This window comes from Lissotriton helveticus, chromosome 1_1, assembly GCF_964261635.1.
Source record: "Lissotriton helveticus chromosome 1_1, aLisHel1.1, whole genome shotgun sequence".
NCBI lineage: Eukaryota > Metazoa > Chordata > Amphibia > Caudata > Salamandridae > Lissotriton > Lissotriton helveticus.
In genome coordinates this window covers 285,440,360-285,458,117 of record NC_136057.1, presented here as the reverse complement: position 1 = coordinate 285,458,117, position 17,758 = coordinate 285,440,360, and the positions used below count along the sequence as shown (strand labels likewise).

At 45.3% G+C, this 17,758-nt stretch overlaps 1 protein-coding gene across 1 annotated transcript in view; it reads right to left on the bottom strand.

The window, feature by feature from the left end:
* TMEM178B (transmembrane protein 178B) overlaps positions 1–17,758 on the bottom strand; it is a 679,849-nt gene that overhangs the window by 486,147 nt on the left and 175,944 nt on the right. The window lies entirely within an intron of this gene.

Here is a 17,758-nt window from a genome sequence, read left to right as displayed (position 1 = left end):
AGAGAGCTGAAAAACACAAGCCTCTCATGGTGTGCTCAAAAGAAAAGGAAAGGAAAACTGGCAAAGCCAATAGGTCTGGGCAATTCGAGAGCTATAGACGTTGGCAATGTGAGTGTCTTTTAGATAAGGATATTTCACTGGCTGCTGTCTTGAAAATGTGTGGTATGAAAAAATCCTTAAACTGAATGACATTTATCACACCCGAAAAATTCAGACTCTGTGGAGTTCAGATTGAGATTTCACACACATCGGTGGTTTGATGTAACTGATGTAACTGATGTTGCAAAAGGAGGCAAACTATTAAATTAGCCTCTGGCGAGCAATGTAAATATGCAAGCTTAATTTACAATGTTTGCTAAAAACGTGCAAGGCAGAAGGCTGATGCGCACCCTGAACATCACACGTTATCCTATTCATTCTCTTGTCAAATTGGTGAAGATTTTGCTCTGTGCAGGGTCATTTGTGGACGGTCAGCACGATTTGAGAGCTAGATGTCTGACCACCTTCAGTCAAGATGTGGCTAGCATATTTTCTTTCACAACATTAGCTCAGGTAGAGCCAGCTTGGCTTGGCTATCCAAAGGTCACAATGGTCCGCGCATGCCACATTTGGGTATGTGATGATAGTGCCTTAAGTTGTACTATTGAATGTTGTTGAAATGGTGATGTACACATTTCGAGTTCTATAGTACTTTTCTGTGTACATTGCTGGATACATTTTTTACTTTAAAGGGTGAGTGACCCAAGTTACACAACACATTGGACTGCAAGATGGCTCAGTGAGCTAAGTCATGTGACCAGAGATAAACTTCAGATGGGGCAGAAATGGCATTGTAAAATATGTAGGAGGAATGCGGTGTTATGATGCAGTGGAAACTTTGTATTAAAAATAAGCAACCGTTTGTCATTTATTAGTTACCAGAGTTGTCTTAAAAATTGGAAATGTTATACTTCGACATCAACAGTGCGTGTTACATTAATATGAGAAGAATGACATTCCTTATCAACTAGGCAGAATTCAAGCTTGTGCACATTCAGGCCATGTGCAGTAACCCACTGAGCTGCCTTACTATAATGTGATGGAAGATGGTTTCCTACAATAAAGGCACTGAGGAGAAATACACTCTGATACTTGAATTAATTTCAGAGTTCACAGGCTTTTCTTTCATGCTGAAGACCAATATCAACATCATCTACATATATGTTCTCAGATAAAAATACTTTATCAACGCACAAGGAGGCTTAAAGAAAGTGTGGGAGAACTATGTTCGGTTTTCCTTTTGTGTTTACGGTGATCAGTCAGTTCAAGGTGTGACAACAAACCAGAAACCATAAAGAGAATGCAGAGCGCCAGAAGTTGAAAATAGAGGAACATAACGTTGTTCAGGCCGAGTGTCGAGCGGCGCCCCAACCAGCACACCATTGAAGATTAGAGAATCGAAACAAGCAATCGAAGGGCACAGACTACATGAGCATAGAAACCCGCACAGAGACACACACAAATCAGGCCTTTTAACAAACTGTGTTTCCCCCAGTTGATTATGAATCCGAAACCGGTCCCAGGATGCTTGTTTCTGGTCCAGGGAAGACATGGCTTGGCAGTTCGGGCTGGACTGTTCCCATAAGGCACAGGGTCAGACTGATTTGCATATAGCCATGTCTGAACTGGGGTGGCTGAGTGAACTAAAGAATGGTGATGGATTAAACCCAGATCAGTTGACTGGGGGTGAGTGTTTGATTTGTTCAAACGCTCCGTCAATCATCCCCTTTTGTATCGCTTTGTTCGCCCTAAGTGGGGCAGGGTATACTCAGACGTGAGTCCCTTGTTCACTTGGCCACTGGATTCAAGATAGCCTGGCTGATGAGGATTATGAATCCGAAACCGGTCCCAGGATGCTTGTTTCCGGTCCAGGGAAGACATGGCTTGGCAGTTCGGGCTGGACTGTTCCCATAAGGCACAGGGTCAGACTGATTTGCATATAGCCATGTCTGAACTGGGGTGGCTGAGTGAACTAAAGAATGGTGATGGATTAAACCCAGATCAGTTGACTGGGGGTGAGTGTTTGATTTGTTCAAACGCTCCGTCCATCATCCCCTTTTGTATCGCTTTGTTCGCCCTAAGTGGGGCAGGGTATACTCAGACGTGAGTCCCTTGTTCACTTGGCCACTGGATTCAAGATAGCCTGGCTGATGAGGATTATGAATCCGAAACCGGTCCCAGGATGCTTGTTTCCGGTCCAGGGAAGACATGGCTTGGCAGTTCGGGCTGGACTGTTCCCATAAGGCACAGGGTCAGACTGATTTGCATATAGCCATGTCTGAACTGGGGTGGCTGAGTGAACTAAAGAATGGTGATGGATTAAACCCAGATCAGTTGACTGGGGGTGAGTGTTTGATTTGTTCAAACGCTCCGTTCATCATCCCCTTTTGTATCCTCCAGTTTGTTGGCGCTGTCGCTCCGTTTGCTACTCGGCTATTCGTTTGAGCATACTAGTGTTGATGCTGTGTGTGGTGGTCGAGGGAGTTGCCAAAAGGCAGCAGCACGGAATAACAAAAAATCGGCGGTCGGTGTTTGGAGTAAATGAAAACACTAGCGCTCCTGAGGAGACCTCATAAAGCGAAGAAAAAACAAGGTCCTAAACTGGGCATAAAATTAGGGATGGTGGAGGGATAGTGTACTTGGTCCCTGCTCTCGGGATGGGTAAAAACATAAAGAGGCATGACAGATGCATGCCATGGACAAATGGGAGAAAGAATGGGAGAGTGTCTATGGAGCCAGCAAATGGGAAGCCTATGGGCAGGCTGAAGCCCACAAAGTAGATACAGCATGTCTCTTCGAGACAGCACATGCTTTGTCTACAGCCAAGACCTAAAAAGTAGTTCCCTAAGAGTGAGCAATGGCAGGACACAAGTCAGTCAAATTTAGAACATGCTAAAGAGGGTATGCGCCAGGGGATGGACAAACACATGATGGAACAAGATCGGCGAGGTAAACCATCAAATTAGAAGAAAGGAAATGAAAGTGACAATAAAGCCACAGCAATGTGCAGGCTTTAAGCCCACAGTAAGCTCTTGGTAAGCCAAAAATAGGTCTTTTTGAACCAGACAGTTGCACTGTCTGGTAGACATGACGTACAAAGCAGCACATTGGAAAAGCAACTACCTTAACAAGCATATCTGTGATAAATTGCACCAAACACATAAGCACCTGAGATGTTGCAGCGCACACACATGCACAACACACACCAACACATACATATAGAAAAAGCAACGTAAATATGTAATCCAAACTCTTACTGTTCCTCACTTCTTCAGACCTAGAGGTATGTGAGTTCTAAACCTGTTTAGCAACACACTCTCCAGATAATCCAAACCAAGGGTCTCCAACATTTTGTATACCAACAGCTACCTATGTTCAATGAAAATCGTCCAGAGCCACTAATATTATTAGTGTTGCAATAGTGACCATCTCATACAAGATAAAACTAGCGGTAATCCTATGCAATATTATCACTAGTAATCACCTCAGGGCACCAGCAGGACCGGACTGGGAACCCAAAGCAACCCTAGCAATTTTGTTGGACCAGCCCCCGGGGAAGCAGAGGGGGGTTGCAAGTGAGAAGCACTGCTCTTTTTGTTACTGTGGGCCGATATTACAGCACAGATGTAAACCGGCCCCCAGTAACAAAACCGGCTCTCATCACTGCAAAACCGGCCCCCACCCTTCCATCCTCCAGGGGATATGCCCGATGCCCGCTATGGCCAGTCCGGCCCTAGGCATAAGGCAGGGTGGCCAGCAGTATTTTAAAAATGCTTTGTACTTTAAATAGGTAAAACATAACAGCTGTAGCTGCAATGCTTATAGCACCAAGGCAATAATAATAGTAGTATCTCCCCAATGCCCCAAGATTTAGCACTCAGATGTCGAGTTAACGAACAGGAATGGGCAACAATGTGGTCCTCGGCCTTGCGTAATAAGATTACCCCAGTACTAGCACAAAATTTTGGCTGCTTCACGAGGCATTTTGGACCCCATCGCGTCTTTACTCTGTGAGTCTCGGGGAGGACTCACTCTGCTGGAACTGTAACAAAGGGAAGGGGGACCGAGCACACCTTATCTTCCAATGCCCAACACTCAAGATATTCTGGGGGAAAATCTTTGATTTCATTAACGATATGTTTGAGTGCAAACTAGCAATGGAATTCTCCACGCTCACTTCGGCATTTATACGCACAGAATTGAGAACAGAACAAGATAAGGACCTAATGGTCCTTTTACTGACAGCAGCTGTGAAAATGGTCCTAACCAACTGGAAAGACACAAGCAAAACTAGCTACAAAGGCTGGATCAACTGGATCACGCATCTCAGAGGTGCGGACAATATTGCAATACAATACTCACTATGGAAAGCTTCCTCGAGTGGGATGGGGGAAGCTCTTGACACTTACCTTGACTCCTATGGACCCCTATAAACAGCTGTTAGGCACAAACAAGGGATCGGTCCTCGTCCCATAGAGTCTGGATAGGCCTGCATGCGGACACCAATGTATAAACGACTACTACTCATCTAGGCTAACCACAGTTGTGATTGTATTCTTTAGAAAAATAATAAATATATATATATATTTTGGAAATCCAACCATTTTTTCCAAACATCAGTTAAAGAGTTCCGAAAGTACACACAATTACGTCTTGAATACACAATTTTTAATTTTGGTATACATATATTAATTCAGCCAAGCAAAAGCTTCTAATTTAGTAGTTGAGCTGCACACAGGAGAACTACTTACAGGCAGCGGGGGTCTTGAGCTACTTGCTAGAGAAGCCTGACCCAGAGCCATAAACGAATACTAACAGCAGGCAATAGACAATGCTCAGAGATCATAAAAGGGGTAGACATGAGTATTGCAAACACCAATCAAATACGCAACTTGAGACGAACACTATTACCAAACTGCTAGGCCTGGACAGACTTAGAAAAAGAAGAGAAATTAAAAAACTTGGTCTTAGGCTGCTTGAGCTTCAAATGGACATACACCCACCCAGGGCTCAAAGCATCTGAGAAAGCCACCAAGAGAGACAGTCATCAGGACTCTGATGGATGGACATGTCCCATCAGGCAGTGCATCACTCAGATGTTGAGAGGCCACACACCTAACGCCTCCTGCAAACATGCAAGGGATCCATTCACACTTGCTAGGGTCAGAAGAGGCTGAAATTGCTTGTTTTGTCCCTTTTGTCATATGAATTGTGTGAGTGCACATTTCATGCCTACACAATATGACGGGGTGTTTTTCTTAAGCATAATGGTGTGTCCCATGCAAATGAGAAAAAGCCTTTGGTCATGTGCTTATGCGGTACAGCAAACACAGGTGCATGGTCAGTAGATGCAGGACATGTGAACCACCTGGGTGTGGTGTACAAGTGGTGCTCCTGACAAGGGTGCCTTTTGGGATGGGGTACAGAAGGTCCCTACACCCCTAGGAACCTCCTGCAGAGCTATCCAGTCACAGATTCCAATGAAAGACCAGTCTCTACCAGCAGTATAGCATGGAGCAGCAGCATTTCACTGCAGTGTCCTTCATAGCACAGGCGTAAAGAGAGTTAGCGCATGCCCTGGACTCAGCGCACTCATTCATTTACGGCCATAGACCGTGTATGCCACATCCATTGCGGGTGTGCACTGGGACAATGCACCTGGCTATGTACTCCTGCACCACAGATTCTCTGTGAATCCCCAAAAAGTTAGAAATACTGATAAAGGTGAAAACCCACATAAGCAGCTGTGCGACTTCTGTAAGTGGAGTTTTGTGAATCAGCCCCAAAGAAGGATTTATTATGACATTAAGTACTGAAAAATTAACCAAACGTCGCACAAAACAAGGAGCAAATTACAAAGACAGATGAGCAAAGCACCTTCGAAATTGTTGCCTGGAGTGATTGGCAAAACGAAAGAGCTCACAGCGGCGGCTCCTCCGCTGATGCAGAGGATCGTCGGCCCACTGCTTTCCATCAGTGAAAAAACGAAAAATAAATTGATAATAACACTATGTTATTATCATGTTATTTTTCTGTACTGAGGCAGTTTTAAATGGCTGGAGTTGCTGGGCTGTCATCACAGCCCACATGGGAGGAGTGCTTAGTGCACTTAAGTGCGCAACTTTATAAATAAATAAATAACTGGTGGTTTTTGCCGGGTGTCTTGAGCTGGCCAAACAGTCATGCGCACCTAGCATGTCCTCCACCCAGTTGTATTGAACAGCGTGGGTGGACAACATGCACAGGCTGCTACTCCCTGTCTGAGCGCCGAATCAGGCTGCTCAGACCAATCATGATGCTGCTGTCATGCTGGTGACATCAGCATTGTCATTGACCAGGGGAGTCTGGGAGCCTGTGTGCTTCCATTTGACAGACGGGGAAAGAGGAGAGGCAGCAGCCGGGCTGCCGGCAGGTACGTGGTATTTTCTTTCCTTTTCTTAACCCCCCCTCGCCCCACCACCACCACCACTGCCGTGGAGCAGCCGCCACTGGGGAGAAGGCTAAGCGAGCCCCTATCCCCAGGGCATCTTTTCAAACAATGCGACATTGTGTAAATTAGTGCATAACAAAGTGCAAATTTGACAAAATGACAGAACAATTCAACTATTCATATTTGTATTGAATGTGGGTCCAGTTCAACTGCTGCTGAAACACAAACTGACAAATACAGGGTACTGTATGTGAAATGGATTTATAAAGCGTGCAAATACCCAAGGCACAGAGCGTGAAGGAGGCATGGAGTGAAAAGAGGAGAAAGGAGAGGCAGGAGAAATAAATCATAAGAAAGTCCATAGTGTGAAATTTTGAGATACATTAATAGCCCTCCTAAAATGGCAGGACTGTAGCCAGCCCCGGCTATCAATCAATGTGTGAGTCCAGTTTTTTCATTAAGACTTTTATTTATTAAATTGATTTTATCATTAAAAATTATTTAGATACACAAAAAGGCAATCACTTTTAACTTTCGCAACTTATTAAACCCATCAGCAATTTACATATAAAATATTGATAACAAATCCATTTTAAATTAATATAAGTTTGCCAAAAACCTTCGCCATGGTTTATTAAAGAATTCCAACCTCGTTCTAGCCAGGTAAGGTTCCTTTCCCTCAATTTGGAGAGTTGATAGGCCCAGTGCTCTGAGTTTGCATAAGTAATTCTATTTCACTTTCTGAAGATCCGTTTTTAGCTGTCATGATGGCTTTTCTACCTAAACTCTGTCAGGGGTTCTGTGAGTAGGCTCACCGTTAAACACTGACATTTTCCCATAAGTACCTCTTAGCTCTATAAGATACCGCCACTTGCACCGGTGAGCTGCAGCTAAGCAGGACACCACACCCTCTTTGTATAGGAGGGCACCCCTGTGGTCCTTATGCCTGGGCAACTTATGGTACACCATGTAGTTCTGTGTTGCCCAAATTAGCTTCCATTGCAGGTATGGGAAATACAACTAATTTCCTTAACATTCTCTTGCTCTGGATTGATTGTTGAAACTGAGTATTGAATGTGGGGTTGGTGTCACCTGCAAGTGCTCCCTTCACCCAGTCACTCCACAACTTCTTAAAGGTGAGACCTAATTCCGTGCAGGCCACTCACACACCAGTATGCAGAATACTGTACGCAACACGCACCTTGACGTACTTTACATCACAGCCTGGTTCACGCTTTACAACTTTACACTTGTGCACTTATGGATGCACCTTTGGCAAGGAGATGTTAGATTGGATGGTAAATCAGTTACAATTGGCTTCAGGCAATCCCTGTTCAGTATTTTCTTTATTTTCAGCGTCTTGTCCTTAGGCTCTGCCATATTACCATCCATATACAGTGCTCCTTTACTTTGCAGCTGACTTTATACTCTATAAATCTCAATAGTTCCTAAATATATTTTGGAAATGCAATAATATTGTCCACAAACATTAGCTTGTCAGTTTGTATCACTAGAAGGATGTTGTTAGCATGTTGCTTGAAGAGGTGGGTTTTAGGTTTCTGCCTGAATTGGAAGAGGGCTACCTGAAGAAGATGTCTGAGTGATGATTCAAGCTGAATTTGGGCAACATACTGCTGGTGTCTCCTTGGTGACAGGTGACACTTGCTGCTCTGGCAGTAATTGTAAGGCTTGTGTGGAAGTTTTTATAACCTATATTGATGAACCTATTATACCTACTGCTTTTTGAGGCCTGAACTTGTAAAATGAGTAACCTGCCTGTCACCCTAACCTGTAAGTTCTTTGCATAAAGATACCTCGATATTTATGACATCAAATGGTATTTGTGAGATCAGAATGTGAGTGCAGGGAAATTTTAAAATGTTTACGTTCTGACCCTTCCAAATAGATTTAAGTTCAGACTATATGACCTGCAATCAACTTGGAAGGATCAAGCTGACAAAATGAAGGGGCGTGAATTATAGAGGTGAAGAAAGATACTTTTTAAATATTAGGCTGCAGGTGAAATTGCCTACCGAGATTCTTTAAACTGACACTGATACATATTTTAGGAAATTGTGCTGAAGATGTATACTTTTGCCAAAATGTAATCAAAGTAATCTTGGGATGGATGAAACCCCTGCATCCCTGGGTATGGTCAGGTTTGCTTGGCACATCATGAAATAATGAGTGCTCCTTCGGAACCTATAGATTTTATAGTCAATATCGGTGAAATGCACCACTTGGCCCCATTTTGTCAGATTTTCCTGGGAGGATGGGGGGCACACAAACTTGCAATGTGAAAATCCCTGTATTTCTAGCTTTGCTCTTTCGCTGTTTTCATCTCCCTTTACTTCACACCGCTTTCACACGTCACCATACTGCGCTGTTCACAGCAACAGCATAGGTCCATCACTTTGAAAGTTCAATAGCAAGCACTGCCCATGCCTACTTTCTAGAAAAGCAGCTCAGAGCCCCGGTCTCTACCAGTCCATCCCTACTCATCCTCTGATTTGTTTCCCATCAGCAGGGGACTTCAAGTCTTACTCTAATCAGAAGGTTCTTCCCTCCATATTCCAACAATATCACTCCAGCACTTCAAACTCCCCATTCCAATAAAGCCTCCCTCCTTTTCTCCAGGAGCCCCATGTCTCCTTCTGGGAGAGCTTCCCAACCAGCAGGCACATGCTGCAGGCAGCTCTGCTCTGTTCAACGCCTCTAAATTCCACGCTTTAACTGAACGTCCCAAGAGGTGGCAGCTTCAGGAGGGAGGGCTGCTGGGTCTCGATGCCTGCAGTGTGGATTCACCTTGTGGGTGTGAGGAGCACAGCCCCACCACGATTACCCAGAAGTCAGCGTAATCACTGGCGCTGTCTCTGTTTTCCTGTCTTTCTCTTCTTTCTTCTTTCTGCTTGCCGTGCTCTCGCTGTGGGTCAAAATCTGAGGATGGAAGGTTTTCCTAAATTAAGTGTCCATGTGCACCACCTGCAAGTACCAGCACAAATGAGGCACTGTCAAGGACACAGTACTCTGGTCCTAGATTTTTCATTTAATCACCCTTTGGATTCTGGGATTTGTGGTCTTGGTTCAGTTCCATTGTTATATGTGAACTAACACTCCTGAAACCCAAGCCTTAAGTCGCGCAAAGGCAAAGGCGGGCCAATGTCGGGCTAGCGATGAACGCCTCCTGAGTGCAGGACCCCCAGGACATGGAAGGCGGTAAACCCGCAAATAATTGCCACAAGACTGCGAAATTGGAAGGAGGTGATTGGCAGCATGGTTCAAACCCAGTAATCAGAAGGAAGTGCATGGCGGGAAAAGAAGGTTAAAAGGGCAGGGTGCAACACCCTGGGCATACCTTGACCTCTCAACGTTGAAACACCAGATTACAGGTATCGCAGCCGCAGGTTGGGGCAGTCAAGGAGGCCACGGAGACAGCACACTTAGAGACACGAGAAAGCAGAATGGCCTAGGCCTAGGGAAAGGAGCTGCTCAAACTTTGTCCTTGGGATGCCTTACGGCTGGGGCACTGGGAGCAGGAGAATGGCCAGCAACGAGTCAGCTGCAGGCGGACACAGCACTTGCAGCCCGGACAAGGCCTGATGGCCACACACTCAGATCTCGGCAGCAAAGGGAAGCCTAGAGGCCGCCAACGCTGGACACCTGCTAAAGGCCCGTAAATCAGGGGACTGTGCGGGAAGGGCTGTAATAGTTATTGTGGACCAATTAATCAGACTGTTTGATAACGATGACAGATGTGATGAAGTATTGAAATTATGGAGCGTACAAACAACCATAAAAATGCGATGTTTATGTTCCATGTTTGTAAAAAAAACTGTGGCCGTTATGCACCAACAGTAACTCAACTTCAGCCCTGCCAGATACCCCGCATCAGGCGTGATACCAACGCATTTTTGTGCAGTGGTGCGAATCACCGCACAAAAATGCGAGATCACGCATTTCTAGCACCTCTTTGACACCATCGCCGGTGCAGAGGAAGAGACAAGTGGACCGAAATGGCCGCCCTGGCCAAACACTGCTAATGAACAGGCAGCGCGGACCGCATGCTGCTCTGGCAGAGTGTCTCGCAGTAATGTCAGGTCAGGAGTGTGGCGCCGACCACTAGTAGCTGATTGCTGTGCTCCCTGCAGCAAAGAGCGTTGATGGTTAATACAGCTGCTGGGGCTGGCGTTCATGCGACCCAGTGTATCACGTGATTGCTACAACCGGTGTAGCCAGAACTCTGAACGTGTGGATGGTAAAGTTTGCTGTGCCCGTCACGGCGAAGCCATTATGTTGGTGCCTTCTGGATCTAGCGGTCACTGGACGGTGATGCGAGCCCTACAGTTATTGGCAGAGGCAGGAGCAGAATATTATTCCAAAAGGTCCGGCTGGGGTAGCTGAGGTGACGAGCATGCCGCCTCTCGCACCACCGCGGCCTGCCGAGCAGCCACGGCCGGTAGTGGGAGTACCGGCCGGGCGGTGATGTGGGGAGGGGGAAGGGCAGGGGGGGTAGTAATGTATGGATTACGGACTATAAAAGGTAAGTAAACATAAAAATAAATGAAACGAATTTCGTTGCACACACTGCATCACCAAATGCGAAGCAGTGTGTGCAACGATATTCGTTTCATTTATTTTTTATGTTTACTTACCTTTTATAGTCCGTAATCCATACATTACTACCCCCCACCCTGCCCCTCCCCACGTCACCGCCCGTCCGGTACTCCCAATACCGGCCGCGGCTGCTGCCGAGGCCTCTTCGAGGTCACCTGGGAAGCGGCAGAGCAGTCAAGATAGCCATTAATTAGGTAAAGCTTTTGTTTCCGTTTGTCACAGCCGAAGAAAATAAAGCGGAACACAAAAATATGGGAAATGGAGTCTGCACCTTGCCTACATTCAGTACTCCAGCGAACGATGATGTGTGCTCTCAAGTGAGCCTTCCCCGCCCCTCCCCCAGAATTGCAGTCATTATGTTATTTTCTCTACTCGAGGTGAGCATGTGGCAGGCAGGCACACTGCGCCGGTTTTCAAAACAGATAATCTGACCATGCTACAAGAACTGACTTTGCTGAAATTTGGCGAAACTTTCTTTTGTAGTGGTGCAGCGTGCACTGTCAATGAGAGGGGTGCAGATCTGGTTTCTTTTTAACACTACGATCAGTTTAGGAGGGCAGTAGGTACTTCAGGTTTTGGTGCTTTCCATAAGTTTCAACATCTTCTTAGAGTGTCTTATTGCTCAGATGGATGCAATTGCTGATATGTATGACTCCCCAGTCTCCATTGCTTGATTTTGCTTCTGAAAAAGTATCACTCATTGTCGTTGAAATGTTACTCATAATTACACAAAAATGTTGAAAATGTCACACATAGCAATCTGAAACCTTGGCAGCTATGCAACTTGTGTTTACTGAGATGGTATAAATAGGGTGAATGAGGAAGGCCGGGTGGGACTGGGGGTTACTCTCGCGTCTGGGAGGGGTTGTACATGGAAATGGAAGTGTAGTAGTACTTGTGTATAGCGCACAAATCACCCATGAGGGTATCTCGGCGCTTGTACGCATACCGCTGTGGAACCCTTCCTGGCGTTTCCCTGTGAAGTGCCCACTCCTGGGCACCCCCAAGGTGAAGCCAGGCATCCTAGCGTTGTTGGGGCCGTTGTGGAGATTAAGCAAGCTATTACCCAGAGTTGCAGAGTGGGGCCCATGATTAGAATAGGCACCGAGGCGAGAATTATCAAGTCCGAGGAAATTGAGCCCAAGACCCGCCGAGGTGGGAATTGAACCCTGGTCCCGGGCTAGACCTCTGCATCAGGGTCTGCCGCTCTAACCATTGAGCCACACGTCTCTGGAAAGACCAGGACTGGAGTATGGGGTAGGTAGAATGTGTCCCCTGTTAACCTGATGTAACATAAGAGTTGCCTTTTCTTTAGGGGGAGGTTCTGTGTGAAGAAGGAGGCCCAGGCGGAAGTGTGAGGAGGAGGGGGAACCCTAGGCACTGTTCCTGCAGCACCGGTGCTGTCGTCTAACCACTGCCACTTACAGGAAACGTTCTGTTCAGAAATGCCAACTGGAGCCGCCCACACCCACCAGCAGAATGGGAACAGATTGGCATTCGACACCCACAGACGCTGCCTTAATGGAATTTCTAATTTTAAAATACGTAGGGGGCTTTTTGCGCCCCGTCTGTGGGCCACAGGCTTGAATCCTAAGGAGTTATTAAAACACATAATATCACTCTCTATATTCAGGGGGAGGAGGTGGGGTGATGTGCGAAGCACAAAACACGAATCTACTTGAGAAGCACCGGAAGGAAGGGGGAAGGTTTTCTTTTATGAAAGATCTGTGAAAATGGGTCCCCTAGTGGCTCAGAAACCTTTTCGAGCCTTATGAAGTGAGAGGGAAAAAAACATCGTGAGAAAAGAGGAGGGGACAAATGTGTGGGAGATGGGCAGGGGGGCTGGGGGGCTTGGAGTGAGATAGAGAGGTATGAGGGTAACTGAATGGCTGGGAGCAGAGGAGGAAGACTGGGGTGTTTGAGGGCATTTTCTGAATTCAGTCTGAAGAGGGGGTAGGTGTTGAACAATGGGAAATGGGTTGAGTGTAATTTCACTCATGCAAAACCAGTGAAATTCAGCAGTTATAGTTACCTGAGCTATAACTATATCTTACGCCCCTGCAATGCACTGCTTATGACCTCACATATTACATCGCTCATGACATGGTGATGGGCACACCGGGACATAGCAGGAGCAGACCGTAGGGGCGGAGGTCCCCAAGGCTATGTATGCTCCAGGAGGGGGCCCGTGTGTCCTCCTCCTTTTTTGATACCCCCCCACCCCCCCGGGATGCGTTGGTCTTCAGAGCTGCAGGGGCTGTGCCGCCCCTGTGCTCAATTTAAGAAAAGCCCCAGGGAGGTGGTGATCACCGGGGCTGGGTGGGGTCTATGCAGCTTTGCATTTTTTCAATTAAAGTCCTGGGGAGGTGGTGGCCCCTGGGGCTGTGATTGGGGGTGGGGGGGGGGGTCCACGCTCCCCCTTACATTCTTTGAATTTGAAGCCCCAGGGAGGTGGTGGTCCCCGGGGCTCCAAGAGGCCCCCCTTAATATTAAATAAATAAGTCTTGGGGAGGAGGTGGTCTCTGGGGCAGTGAGGGATGCCTTATGGTCCTCCCCTGCATTTATGGTTAAAGAAGCCCCCAGAGATGGTGGTCCCTGGGGCATAATAAGCCCAAGGAGGGGGTGCCTCGTGCACTTCCCCTCCTTAATTGATAAAATGGCACTGGAACCGGGCCCACCCGGGGAGGGGGGCAATTAATAACAAAGCGTGGGAGCCCTGGCATTGGTTTTTTTTGGGTGGGATTTGCGGATCCAGCACAACTATTGCCAACATATATATTCTTTTTTATGCCTTTTTGGCCATGTGGGTACTTGTGACGCAACACCCCCCCAAAAGGGCCTAGGGGGTCAGGGTGTTTCTGCCCTGCCTCTTTTTCTTTGTTTTAAAAAAAAATTCTGTGAACCGAGACACAAGATGGCTGCCAACACTTCCTGGCTTGAAGTGCTGGCAGCCAATCAGATCTCACCACAAGATCGGGAGGGTCACAGATCCTCCACGTCCCCAGATATACAACTGAAAATGTCTTTACATTTCTCCGCAACTACTGAACAGATTATACCAAATAACAAAAAGGCACTTCCCTGAGCCAACATCTATCTTCCTGCCAAATTTGGTGTAATTCCCTTCTGCAGTTCAGGCTGTATCCGTGTCTAAAATACCGAGGAAAATTAAAACATGGGGAAAATGCATTTTGGGACCCCCCATTTTTTGTCGGCCCTCACTTGACGGATCATCCCAAATCTTTCAAGACACTAGCTGAATTGAGCGTTGAACTAGTTTGAACATTTCGTGAAAAATCGACGCATAAATTATTGGCATAACAAACAATGCTTTTCCAATGAAAACTACATCCTAACTATAACTACCTACTGGCAACAGTAGTTTATTTTATATATATATATATATATATATATATATATATATATATATATATATATATATATATATATATATATATATTCCGTTACTCCTTTACACCACCCGTCGCTCCTCTTTGCCTCGGGTGCCTCCTTAACGCACGGTGAGATGCGTAATATTTTCAACACACACGGTCCACACTCCAGGGTCCGTTACACAATTAAGGGCACTCACAACAATTTCTCCGTCGTTTTTCAAAAATGCCACAGTTTATTATTTATGGCGCTGCACAATCATATCAACAAACGCGTTTCGGCGATCCCGCCTTCGTCAGTGTCGATAGATACTCATTTTTAAACGGTTTAAATAAAGTTACATTGCAACTTACTCACGTGGTTAAAATAAACATAAAAGAAGGCACAGTAATTATTCTGCATTTCTGTGGTGGCCATCTTGGAATGTCAGGGAAGCGCTTGTTACAATCACAAGAGTCTACTTAAACTTATGTACATTCAATCATAATGTTATCGATAGCGTAATTATACATTATATTTACACTTTGAATGTTCTTTTTCATATTCTATGATTTCATTTTTGTTACAAATTTATTTGACCCTCACTGGGCTTTCCTTATTAATTCATAAGGATATTTTGAGGCGCTTTTCTGTTTTTTATGGCCCATATATGTGCCAACCGTCTCACATTCTTTTACTTTTTCAAATCTTGCCCTGAATGGGCGAAATGTGAGAAATCAATTATCCTTCAGAGGGGAGTGAAGTCTTAGCAGGTTATAAATCACATTTCTTACTTATTTCTCAAAGTATTCATCTCAGCCTATGTGTACCCACATTTCTTCCTCATTATTCAGGCCTGTCGGGGTCTTGGTCTGCAGCATTATAATATATCGTGACTCGAGGGTTCTCAACTTTCTTACCCAGTCTCCCCCACGTTCTGACCTTGTTAACTGATCAAGGATGAAGAAGGAGAGCAGACTGCTGTTGCTCTGATGTTTCTGCTCATAGTGTCGAGCTACTGGGTAGCTCTGATCCTTGGTGTTGATCGCTCTCATGTGTTCCAACACTCTTAGTTTTGTTTGTTTAATTGTGCTGCCCACATATTTTTTACCACATGGGCACACAAGGCAGTACACTGTGAACTCTGAGTGACAGTTCAAGAGTTTGGGGATAATCTTATTCTGTTTCAGCGGTACCTCGAATTCTTTTACTTTGCTGGAATTTTTACAGGCCTTGCACTTCATACAGGGATAGAACCCCAGAATTGGGGTTTTCCTTTTCTGTTTGGGATTATGGTGGCTGCTCACCAATAGATCTTTTAGGGAGTGACCTTTTCTATAGGTGACTAGTGGGTAGTTGGATATTAATTTTCCCACTGTATTGTCAGACTGTAGTATGTTCCAGTTTCTTCTCAAGATCTGGAATAGCTCAGGAGACTTCTCTGTGAAATTAGTTATTAGTCTCACCTTCATGTCTTTAGGTTTAACCCTATCTATTAACAGTTCACTCCTGGATACAGCATTGCTTTTCTCTTCTGCCTCTTTCAATACACCCTTGCAGTACCCCCTTTTAAGGAACCTCTGCCTGGATTCTGTTCTAGCTCTCACAAATTCATCTTCAGTGGAGCAATTCCGCTTTATGCGAAGGAATTCTCCCAAGGGAATGTTATTTACTACACTCCTTGGGTGGCAGCTGCCAGCATGCAGGATTGAATTTCCCGCTGTAGGCTTTCTGTATAAGGATGTCTCAATTTTTCCCCCCTGAACAAATACTCTCAGGTCTAGGTAATACACCTCTCTCTTACTGATGTCGCTCGTGAATTTTAAATTCAGTTCATTATCATTGAGAATCCTAATATACTGTTCTGCCTCATTCTCCGTTCCACGCCACACTATGAAAAGATCATCAATGTAGCGCGTCCATAGCACTATCTTCTCCACCCATTCCTTGTTGGTATCCGCCCAGGCCACGTGCTCCTCCGACCCACGAAAAGATTCGCGTAGCTGGGGGCGAAGCACGTGCCCATCGCGGTCCCCTGTTCTTGCAAGTACAATTGTCCTAGGAATAGAAAAATGTTATTTTTCAAACAGTATTCTGCGAGCTCAATTAACATGCGGTTATGCGACCTGTACTTTAATGCCCTCCTGTCTAGGAAGTATTTCATGGCTTTCAGGCCATCCTCATGTTTTATGGAGGTATATAGGCTTGTTATGTCTAATGTTATTAAGACAAAGTCCGTTTCCCATGCAATGTCCTGAATTAGTCTCAAGAAGTCTTTTGTATCTCTAAGATACGAGCTCAAGTCCCGTACCAGTGGAGCCAAGAAATTGTCAATGTATGTCGAGGTTTTCTCCAAGAGGCTTTCCTTTGCCGATACTATCGGTCGGCCAGGTGGCCAAATTCTACTCTTATAGACCTTGGGCAGGTGGTAAAAGGTCGCTAATTGTGGATGTTCACATTTTAGATTTTTCCAGTCCTTGGCATCCATTATCCCCTTCTCTTTCCATTCTGTAATGAGGGTGTGAAAGTTCAGAATGCTTTCATTGAACCTTTCTCTTTTCACTGGTGAATAATGTTCCAAGTTCTTTAACTGTGACAACGCTTCATCCACATACTGTTGTTTGTTGAGGATGACTATATTCCCTCCTTTGTCACTTGGCTTAATTACAATATTGCTGTCTTCTTTCAGTCCCTTTATCAACGTCCAATCCATTTTGTTCAGATTCCGTCGCATACCATTGAATTTCTTTTTTTGTAAGTCCTTAATTTCCTCGATCACTACTTCTTGGAATGTGTCTATAGCATCATGAGTGGCTTTCGGAATGAATTTAGATTTAATGGTCATCATGCTTTTACATCCAAGTTGTTTAATGCCTTCTTCTTCTAGCATTTGTGTTAGTTCCGGTGTTGCTTCATCTTGTGAGCTTGACTCATCCGATAATTCTCGCGCTAGACATAAGGTTGCAATGTCTCTACCTGTCAGTGCATCCAAAGTTGTCGATTCACCGGATGGTCCTTGATCGTCCTTTTTTGGATGTAAAGTATGGATTTTTAAGAGTTTCACTTTTCTTACGAATTTATACAGGTCTATTTGCGTTTGTGTGTAGTCAAAGGATGGTGTAGGGCAAAAGGTGAGTCCCAACTGCAATAGTTCTTGTTCTTTAGTTGATAGAATTCTGCTTGAAAGGTTGACTATCGTTTTTGTGACAGTCTCTTCTTCTATTGTTTCCATTTGTTCCCTCCTCTGCTGCGGGTCACCACCGGAGTAGAACGATCCGTTCCTACTCTTTTTACCCCTCCTCG